Source organism: Triticum aestivum, chromosome 3B (genome assembly GCF_018294505.1).
Source record: "Triticum aestivum cultivar Chinese Spring chromosome 3B, IWGSC CS RefSeq v2.1, whole genome shotgun sequence".
Lineage (NCBI taxonomy): Eukaryota > Viridiplantae > Streptophyta > Magnoliopsida > Poales > Poaceae > Triticum > Triticum aestivum.
Genome location: NC_057801.1, coordinates 542347734 through 542359629, shown reverse-complemented (window position 1 = coordinate 542359629; position 11896 = coordinate 542347734). Strand labels below are relative to the sequence as shown.

Sequence of the window (11896 nt, the reverse complement as noted above, 5' to 3'; positions counted from 1 at the left end):
CATCTTGTGTTCATGATCTCCATCATCGAAGCATCACCATGATCTCCAACGTCACCGGTGCGACACCTTGATCTCCATCGTAGCATCGTTGTCGTCTCGCCATCTATTGTTACTACGACTATTGCTACCGCTTAGTGATAAAGTAAAACGATTACATGGCGATTGCATTGCATACAATAAAGCGACAACCATATGGCTCCTGCTAGTTGACGATAACTTTGTTACAAAACATGATCATCTCATACAACAAATTATATCACATCATGCTTGACCAAATCACATCACATCAAGCCCTGCAAAAACAAGTTAAACGTCCTCTACTTTGTTGTTGCAAGTTTTATGTGGCTGCTACAGGCTTCTAGCAAGAACCGTTCTTACCTACGCATCAAAACCACAACGACTTTTCGTCAAGTGTGCTGTTTTAACCTTCAACAAGAATCGGGCGTAGCCACACTCGATTCAACTATAGTTGGAGAAACAAACACTCACTAGCAACCTATGTGCAAAGCACGTCAGTAGAACCAGTCTAACGTAAGCGTACGTGTAATGTCGGTTTGAGCCGCTTCATCCAACAATACCGCCAAATCAAAGTATGACATGCTGGTAAGCAGTATGACTATTACCGCCCACAACTCGTTATGTTCTACTTGTGCATATAACATCTACGCATAGACCTGGCTCTGATGCCACTGTTAGGGAACGCGGTAATTTCAAAAAAATATCCTACGATCATGCAAGATCTATCTATGTGATGCATAGCAACGAGAGGGGGAGTGTATCTTCATACCCTTGAATATTGCAAAGTGGAAGCGTTTATCAACGCGGTTGATGTAGTCGTACACCTTCACGATCCATCCCGATCAAGTACCAAACGTATGACACCTCCGCGTTCAGCACACGTTCAGCTTGATGACATCCTCGCCTTCTTGATCCAGCAAGACGGATGAAGTAGTAGATGAGTTCCGGCAGCATGACGGCATGTTGACGGTGTTGGTGAAGAACAATCTCCGCAAGACTTCACCTAAGCACCACAGAAACTATGACGAAGGATAAACTAGAGGGGACGGGGTTTCCGGCACACGGCTTGGTGTTTCTTGATGTGTCTTGGGTGCTAGCCCCGCCCCTCTATTTATATGTTGAGCCTTGGGGTCGAAACTTGGAGAAAAAGCCCCCACAAAGTCGGTTTCACCCGAAAGGCAAGAGTCCTTCTCGGACTCCAGGGCCAGACGCCAGGGTTCCCCGTGTCTGGCCCCTGGACTCTGCAAAACTTCCTTTTGCGCTTTCCAAAAACCTTGTGGGCTTTCCCCTTTGGCCCAAATAAAGTGTTCTCGTACCTAAACATTTCGGGAAACATCCGGAACCCCTTCCAGTGAATTTCGAAACCCTTCCGGAGACTAAACACTATTATCCCATATATGAATTTTTATCTTTGGACCATTTCGAAGTTCCTCGTCATGTCCGTGATCACATCCGGGACTCCGAACAACATTCGGTCACCAACATACATAACTCATATAATACTATATCGTCAATGAACGTTAAGGGTGCCGACCCTACGGGTTCGAGAACTATGTAGACATGACCGAGACACCTCTCCGGTCAATAACCAATAGCGGAATCTGGATGCCCATATTGGCTCTTACATATTCTATGAAGATCTTTATCGATCGAACCGCATAACAACATACGTTGTTCCCTTTGTCATCGGTATGTTACTTGCCCGAGACTCGATCGTCGGTATCATCATACCTAGTTCAATCTCGTTACCGAAAAGTCCCTTTACTCGTTCCGAAATACTTCATCCTGCAACTAACTCATTAGTCACAATGATTGCAAGGCTTATAGTGATGAGTATTACCGAGAGGGCCCAGAGATACCTCTCCGAAACACAGAGTGACAAATCCTAATCTTGGTCTATGCCAACCCAACAAACACCTTCCAAGACACCTGTAGAGCACCTTTATAATCACCCTTTTACATTGTGAAGTTTGGTAGCACACAAAGTGTTGCTCCGGCATTCGGGAGTTGCATAATCTCATAGTCTGAGGAACTTGTATAAGTCATGAAGAAAGCAGTAGCAATGAAACTAACATGATCATAATGCTATGCTAACGGATGGGTCATATCCATCACATCATTCTCCTAATGATGTTATCCCATTCATCAAATGACAACACACGTATATGGTTAGGAAACATAACCATCTTTGATTAACGAGCTAGTCAAGTAGAGGCATACTAGGGACTATATGTTTTGTCTATGTATTCACACATGTACTAAGTTTCCGGTTAATACAATTCTAGCATGAATAATAAACATTTATCATGAAATAAGGAAATAAACAATAACTTTATTATTGCCTCTAGAGCATATTTCCTTCAGTTTCTGGGACTGGCACACTGACATCTTGGGGTTCTATGTTGACTGATGGGGGTAGGACAGATACAACTGCAGATGCCTCACTTCCTATTATTGTTGGCACAATGGTGGTTTCACTTTCCTTAATTGCTGATGTACTATGTGCAGTTGATGTTGTAGTCGGCCTATTTGGACACAAAGTTGGCTCACTTGAAGCTGGAGTTGCTACAGAAGCTGTTGGGGTTGCCGACTTCCTACACGACATACTAACAACTTTCTCTTGACTGTTTGATGCAATCTTAACAGCATGGCTTAGTACCTTTGTTCCCATTTGTGCAAACTTTGTGTCCTTGGCAAAAGACATTGTTTTGTTACTTTTTTTACGAGGGAGTTTGCATGTTGTAGAGGTGCACTTGGCATCTACATGCGCAGAGGTTGGCTCCTGTAGAACAACGCTTGCCTCCTTGGGCTCTGGAGTAGGCACCTCCTTTCCCTTTGATTTACTCCTGTTCTTCAAATTTTTCTCTCCAATACAAGAAATCTTATCTTTTGGTTGATCCAACACCAAGTTCTTGCTAAGTGTCATGAGCTTCTTGCGCTTTGGGACAGTGGGTGGGCGCGGCGGAGATGCTGCCATCCTCTTGCTACCACCTGATGATGAACCATCTTCAAATACAACACCTTCCTTCATTATCTTGTCAAGCATGGCTTTTGAGTCAATCCAGTCCAAACCCTTTCCTGCCTCTTCCATTTCTTCCTAAGTGCTTTGTAGTCCGTCGTTTATTATTTTTTGAAAGGAATTATCCTTCTCTTTCATGTCTTGCATGAGCTTCCAGCAAGGGGATTTCAAATATGTTGGTGGATGTTGGCTCTGATCTACATAAGTCAAAAAGTGAGAAACTTTCCTTTGGCACAACTGCTTTGGTTCCAACTGATTTCGGATCTTCACCCTTGCGACGAATGTCCTTTCGGATGAAAAACTGTAGAGTTACACTATTATCAATTGAGCTGCTGCTGCTGCTGTTTCCTCCATCTCCAGAAGTGTTTGCCCTCCTTGAACTACTGTCACCGCCTCCCATGCCATCATCATCGTCATCATCCTTCCCACTGTCACTGCCTCCATCAAAATCCCCCCTGTCATCGTCGTGTGTCTCCTTGCTGTCGTCATCACTGTCCCCATCCTTTCCTTGCTCATCTCCATCAACCTTCTCGACATCCTCACCTTCCCCCTTGCCTGTTCCATCTCCTTCCTCTTCCTCTTCCACATCATCATTACCAGATTCTTCTTTGTCTTCATTGTTGTCAGCATCATCGTCACTGTCATCATCACCATCATCGTTGTCACTGTCATCATCACATTCTTCATCATTCCTTCCCTCTTGATCCTCATCTTATTCTTCGGATTTGTCACTTTCGTCAGAATCATTTCCAACTCCCAGGTCAACATCTTCTTCCTCTGACTCACTTTCCTCCAGAAATTCATCTTCTTCACTTCCCTCCACCTCTTCTGTTTGCTTGGCAGCAGTTTGACGCTTCCGTCGCCTAGTGTGTGAGCTTTGAGCCTTTGTTTGATCACTTGAAGGACCCTTGAGAGGAGACAAATCTGGTTCCTCTTCATCAAGCTTGGCAAAACCTTCGATGAAGTTGCCAAGATTGTCTAATATTCCTTTACATAGATCATGAACCATACTTGCTAACTTGAACTTCTTCTGCATAACATTGGAAAAAACAAAAAATAAAATTTAAAAAGGAAAAATGGGGATAATGCAAGTATATCTATTTGCAACTGCAAACCTAAGTTTGGTGCAAGTATATCAAAGTAGTGTGCAACTGAGATAATGAAAGTTTGCAACTGAAATGGGGGTAAGTTTGCATGAAGTAAAAAAAACATAATCTGTAACCGAGAGTTGTGAAATATGTGTAAGTGAAAGCATAAGTTTGATTCAAGTAGAAAAAAAGGTGATTGCTGCAACTAAAGTGTAAGTTTGGTGCAGGTAAACAAAAGCTATGTTGCAACTCACATAATAACTCTGTGCAACTCATGCATGCATTGGGCACGGAAAAATAAACAACAAAGCAGGATTAGTACAACTAACACATAAGAATAAAAAAACCATGAGTTTTGTTCACGTACAAAAAAAGTGGGTCAACAAAAAGGATAACTCACGTGGGGATTGTAACTCATTGGAACCTTTGATGCCACAAACACTTATGCGTGAAGCAATCCTCCGAAGAGTGTTAAATCCTCTTTGCTTCTATACTGCTCCTTGAGCTGTTCAGAAAAAGAAAGATCATTTAACAACAATAACAAAGTTATTGTGTGGATCTATAAAGAAAAAAGCGCACATCTGAGAAACTACCACATGCCCTAGAAGCAAAAAAAAGTAACTAAAATTACTATATGAAGTCCCAATGTAAAGTGGTACTGTAAGACAGAATATGAAACAAAGCATGTGTGCAACTATCATAAGTCTGTGTGCCAACTATCAACATAGACTTGTGCAACTACCTACAAATATGTGAGCAACTACCACATGCCCTCAAAAGCAAAAAAAACTCACTAAAATTACTATGTGAAGTCCAAATGAAAGTGGTATGTAGCAGGAAATATGAGACAAGCATGTGTGCAACTGTCTTAAGTCTGTGTGCCAACTATCAATATATACTTGTGCAACTACTTACAGATATGTGAAAAATGTGCAATTATAGACTTTGGGTAGAATGTCCAACTCACTTGAAGTTTCCCAAAGACGCCAGGAAAAATCAAGTCCTTTTTCATTATCTTGTTGATTAGAATCTTATCATAGGCATTGGCTCGAACCTCGCAGTGGCTTACTCGCACATCAACTTCAAGTGCATCAATGTAGAGAACCTGTACACGCATCATCCCCAAGAGAACATATGAGAACATTGGTGATAAAGCACAAAAACATGTAGAAAAGTATGTCTAACCAATAAAAAACTTAGTTAGAGCTCACCATCAAATGATACAAGCAGCAACAGACCATTTGCTTGTCCTCACCCATGTTGCGGAATGCTTCATTTATGTGGTCAGCAACAAATAAGCTCATATTGCTCTTCAACAGAACATCGGGTTCTACCACATCACCATAGCAACATGGGCTCAGAGAAAGACTAGTGGTAGGTAAAAGGTACTGAAAGCAATTGCAAGCCAGCCAATGAGGAACTTGTTATCAGTTGTACTCTTCATAGCTTTCACCGTCTTGCTGAATTCGGTAACTGTGGGGTGTTTGGGTGGCTCGGTGTGGTTGAATGATACGTCTCGATCATATCTACTTTTCCAAACACTTTTGCCCTTGTTTTGGACTCTAACTTGCATGATTTGAATGAAACTAACCCGGACTGACGCTGTTTTCAACAGAACTGCCATGGTGTTATTTTTGTGCAGAAACAAAAGTTCTTGGAATGACCTGAAAATCCACGGAGATTATTTTTGGAAAATATAAAAAATACTGGCGGGAGAATCAAGGCCAGGGGCCCCACACCCTGTCCACGAGGGTGGGGGGCGCGCCCCCTCCCCCTGGGTGCGCCCCCTGCCTCGTGGGCCCCCTGGATGTCCACGACCTCAACTCCAACTCTATATATTTGCATTCGCGGAGAAAAAAAATCAGAGAGAAAGTTTCATCACATTTTATGATACGGAGCCGCCGACAAGCTCTAATCTCTCTCGGGAGGGCTGATCTGGAGTCCATTCGGGGCTCCGGAGAGGAGGGTTTGTCACCGTTGTCATCATCAACCATCCTCCATCACCAATTTCATGATGCTCACCGCCGTGTGTGAGTAATTCCATCGTAGGCTTGGTGGACGATGATGGGTTGGATGAGATTTACCATTAATCAAGTTAGTTTTGTTAGGGTTTGATCCCTAGTATCCACTATGTTCTGAGATTGATGTTGCTATGACTTTGCTATGCTTAATGCTTGTCACTAGGGCCCGAGTGCCATGATTTCAGATCTGAACCTATTATGTTTTCATGAATATATGTGAGTTCTTGATCCTATCTTGCAAGTCTATAGTCACCTATTATGTGTAATGATCCGACAACCCCGAAGTGACAATAATCAGGATACTTCTCGGTGATGACCGTAATTTGAGGAGTTCATGTATTCACTATGTGTCAATGCTTTGGTCCAGTACTCTATTAAAAGGAGGCCTTCATATCCCTTAGTTTCCATTAGGACCCTGCTGCCACGGGAGGGTAGGACAAAAGATGTCATGCAAGTTCTTTTCCATAAGCACGTATGACTATATTCGGAATACAGGCCTACATTACATTGATGAATTGGAGCTAGTTCTGTGTCACCCTATGTTATAACTATTACATGAGGAATCGCATCCGACATAATTATCCATCACTGATCCAATGCCTATGAGCTTTTCACATATTGTGCTTTGCTTATTTACTTTACCGTTGCTACTGTTACAATTACTACAAAACTATTATCGTTACTTTTGCTACTGTTACCGTTACTTCCATACTACTTTGCTACTAAATACTTTGCTGCAGATACTAAGTTATATAGGTGTGGTTGAATTGACAACTCAACTGCTAATACTTGAGAATATTCTTTGTCTCCCCATGTGTCGAATCAATAAATTTGGGTTGAATACTCTACCCTCGAAAACTGTTGCGGTCCCCTATACTTGTGGGTTATCAAGACTATTTTTTGGCGTTGTTTCCGGGGAGCATAGCTCTATTCTTTGAGTCACTTGGGATCTATATATGATGATCACTATGAGGAACTTGAAAGACGAAAGAACTAAGATTTTTCCCTCAACTACGAGGGGAGATAAGGAATTGCCATCTAGCTCCGCACTAGATTCTCCTTCCATTTTGAGTAAGCTTGCGACACCTAAACCTGCTACTGCTATGAATTCTGATATGTCGCATGTTATTGATGATGCCACTTCTGCTATGCATGATACTTACGATGAAACTACTTCTGTGCTTGATACTACTTTGCCATTCGGTGAATTCCTAGATGAACAACTTGCTAGGGTTAGAGAGGATGAAATTATTGAAGATAGTGATGATGAAGGTTCTCCCCCTAAGTATGAATTGCCTGTTGTTCCAGAGGGTTATGTTATGGATGAAGAAACTGCTAGAGATTTTCTTGCTTGCAATGATAGATCTGATCTTAAGAAGTTATTAGCTAAACTTAAACAGAAATCTCTGAATGCTAGAATGAAATATGACCCTGCTTTTGCTACTTCACCTATCTTTGTTACTGATAAGGATTATGAATTCTCTGTCGATCCTAAGATAATTACTTTGGTTGAATCTGATCCTTTTTATGGCTATGAATCTGAAACTGTTGTGGCACATCTTACTAAGTTAAATGATATAGCCACCCTGTTCACTAATGATGAGAAATCCCGCTATTATTATATCCTTAAGATATTTCCATTCTCATTAAAGGGTGATGCTAAAACTTGGTTTAATTCTCTTGATCCTGGTTGTGTGCGTAGTCCCCAGGATATGATTTATTACTTCTCTGCTAAATATTTCCTTGCTCATAAGAAACAAGCTGCCTTGCGGGAAACATATAATTTTGTGCAAATTGAAGAAGAGAGTCTCCCACAAGCTTGGGGGAGGCTTCTCCGATTACTTAATGCTTTGCCTGATCATCCTCTTAAGAAAAATGAAATACTTGATATCTTTTATAATGGACTAATCGATGCTTCCAAGGACCACTTGGATAGTTGTGCTGGTTGTGTTTTCAGGGAAAGAACAGTCGACCAAGCTGAATTGTTATTGAATAATATGTTGACTAATGAAAATAATTTGACTCTTCCTGAGCCAATTTCCGAGCCAATTCCTGAGCCAATTGAGCCAACTCCTGAGCCTATTCCTAACCAACTCCGAAGAAAAGGGGAGTTCTATTTCTCAGTCTTGAAGATATGCAAGAGGCAAAGAAATCTATGAAAGAAAAAGGTATTAAAGCTGAAGATCTTAAGAATTTACCTCCTATTGAAGAAATACATGGTCTTAATATACCGTATGTCAAAGAAACACATGGTCTTGATAACCCGACACAGGTAGTAAAGGTAAATTCTCTCTATAGATATGATAAAGTTGAAATTCCGTCTACTAAGCTTCCTAGCCAATGTTTAGATGAATTTGATGATTTTATGGCTAGACAAGAAAGTTTTAATGCTTATGTTGGTAGAGAACTAAAGAGCAATGCTTACATGATTGGACGCTTGAGTGATTATATGGCTAGAGTTAAAGGTGAACTTAAACTCATTAGTAAATATGCTTCTATGGTTACCACTCAAGCAAAACAAGTACTTAAAGCTCAAAGTGATTTGCTCGATGAATTAAATAATAAACATGACTTTGCTGTTAGAGTGGCTACTAGAACGGATAGAATGACTCAGGAACCTTTGTATCCTGAAGGCCACCCTAAGAGAATTGAGCAAGATTCCCAGAGAAATAATTTAGGTGCACCTAGTCCTTCTAAAAAGAAGAAAAATAAAAATGATAGGACTTTGCATGCTTCTAGTGAACCTGTTATAGACACACCTGAGAATCCCAATGATATTTCTATTTCTGATGCTGAAACACAATCTGGTGATGAACATGAACCTAGTGATAATGTTAATGATAATGTTCACGTTGATGCTCAGCCTAGCAATAATAATGATGTAGGGATTGAACCTGCTGTTGATCTTGATAACCCACAATCAAAGAATCGACGTTATGATAAGAGAGACTTTGTTGCTAGGAAGCACGGTAACGAAAGAGAACCATGGGTTCAGAAACCCATGCCGTTTCCTCCTAATCCATCCAAGAAAAAGGATGATGAGGATTTTGAGCGCTTTGCTGAAATGATTAAACCTATCTTCTTACGTATGCGCTTAACTGATATGCTTAAAGTAAACCCTTATGCTAAATACATGAAGGATATCATTACAAATAAAAGAAAGATATCGGAAGCTAAAATTTTCACCATGCTTGCTAATTACACTTTTAAAGGTGGAATACCAAAGAAACTTGGAGATCCAGGAGTGCCAACTATACCATGCTCCATTGAAAGAAACTATGTTAAAACTGCTTTATGTGATCTTGGATCCGGTGTTAGTGTTATGCCTCTCTTTATATCGTAGACTTGAATTGAATAAGTTGACACCTACTGAAATATCTTTGCAAATGGCTGATAAATCAACTGCTATACTTGTCGGTATTTGTGAGGATGTGCCTGTTGTGGTTGCAAATGTCCCTATCTTAACGGACTTTGTTATTCTTGATATTCCCGAGGACGATAGTATGTCGATTATCCTTGGTAGACCCTTTTTGAATACTGCAGGGGTTGTTATTGATTGCAACAAAGGCAATGTCACTTTTCATGTTAATGGTAATGAGCATACTGTACACTTTCCGAGGAAACAACCTCAAGTTCATTGCATCAATTCTATTGGAAAAGTTCCAACTATCATTATTGGAGGTTTTGAATTTCCTCTTCCTACTGTCAAGAAAAAAAATTGATATTCTTATTATTGGGGATGTTCATATCCCCATTGAGGTAACCTAGTGTTATTCGAAATTTCTCCGGTTCCATGTTATTCGGAATGAGTTTGTTAACAAGACTTGATCAACCTTGTTAGTGGATTCCTTTTGATGATCATGAGATGGATGAAACTAGAAGGCACAACCTTCTATACCCTCTTTGTATTTTCTATTATTTAGAATAAATAAAGCAAAATTAGTATTATCTGTCTGTTTTCTGAATTATCCATGCAATAAAAAATATCCTGGAAATAAAAGTTCTCCAAATGCCATGCAAATTTAGTGTGATTTTTTCTGCAATATTTGAGAATATTTGGCACTGAGAACACATCAAGGGGAGCTGGCACCTCGCCACGAGAGTCCAGGGCACGCCCCCTGCCTCGTGGGCCCATGGTGGCCCCCTCCACTTATTCCTGCACCCACACACTTCATATTTTCCCCAAAAAAAATCCCCATCTAGCTCATTTTGCTGCGATTTTTGATCTCCTTGCTCAAAGCTCCATTACAAAACAGCTTTGGGAGATTGTTCCTTGGTATGTGACTCCTCCAATGGTCCAATTAGTTTTTGTTCTAGTACTTTATTCATTGCGAATTTTTGCTGCCTAGGTGACCCTGTTCTTGAGCTTGCATGTCAAATATATGAGGTCCCAAGTAATTCCAATGCATGATATAGGCTCTAGGCACTTGTGGGAGTAGTTGTTATCAATCTTGTTTAGTTTGATTCACTTTTATTTGGAGTTACTAAAAATTTCAAAAAAAATTCAAAGGAAGAAATATGTCTAGGAAAATGTACCAAGGTGGTTCTTCAAGAAAGCAAGCACCCAGGCGTGCAATGCATGAGCAAGACGATGAACCACCAAGGGAAGCTGACGTGCGGCCTTGTGAATGGCCGTCAGAAGAGTTTATGGTCAATGCAGGCATCAAGGATGAATTTGATGCATATGTGCATAATGCCGATCTTGAGGACTTCATGCAAGATAACTGTCCTCAGTACTACTATTTGACTGATTCATTCGTGAGAAGGTTTAAATTTTCATCTTCACGTAATTCCCAAAGTGTCCTATTTGATATTTATGATCAATCATATACCATGGACCTAGAAGATTTTACTACTGCTTGCAAACTCCCGCAGTGGGGTAGTGTTAATGAACCCCGTAAATCTGAATATAAAGACTTTCTTGCTAGTATCACTGTGGGAGAATCTAGAGATATAGCACAAGCTACCATAGGGAGCATTCATTTTCCTGCTATACATTATTTTGCTCTCTTCATTGGTAGATGCATTAATGGTAAAGATGAAGCATGTCACATGTGTGTCCCTGATCTTTGTGTTCTCAAGAGTGTTGTATTAGGTAATAAAGATTACAACTTGGGGGCAATTGTTGCACGTAGGTTGCATAATAATGGTTTATCAGGAGATTTGTTTGGAGGGATTTATGCGACCCGTGTTGCTAATTATCTTGGTATACCTCCACGTAAGGGTGATAGGGAGTTGCCTCCCGCTTATTTAGATTATAATGCTATGGTTAGTCATCATTTTCTTGAGAGGAATGAACAATTCCTCCAGTATCGACTAATCTTTGACAGACGTTGCGCTGTCCATGTTACCTCTCCCTGCTCCTGCCCTTTTTGATTATCAGGCGAAAAGAAGATATGTTGTAACCAGGGAGGAGGCAACCGAGTACGAGAGGAGGACGGAGGTAGCTCGCCGCCATGCCACAGCTCAGGAGGCATGGCTGCTACATCTCAGTACGACCCCAGTTACAACTTCAGATATCAGTCAGGCTATCCATGGCCATAGACCAACTTAGGCCAAAAGCCTAAGCTTGGGGGAGTACGTATTTCTCATCGACATTACATTCATGTTCACATACTGATTCTAGTTGTCGGTGCTCATACTTCTTCATTGAATTATCCATGCTAGTTTAATTTCCTTTTTCTAGCTTTCTTCTTGTGTGTTTGATAAACCTTAAGAAAAACCAAAAAAATTAGTTAGTTTCTATGCTT

General features: G+C 40.7%; 1 pseudogene; it reads right to left on the bottom strand.

Moving 5' to 3' along the window:
• Nucleotides 1-3158: 3158 nt before the first annotated feature.
• LOC123067581 (uncharacterized) overlaps nucleotides 3159-11896 on the bottom strand; it is a 100797-nt pseudogene continuing 92059 nt past the window's right edge.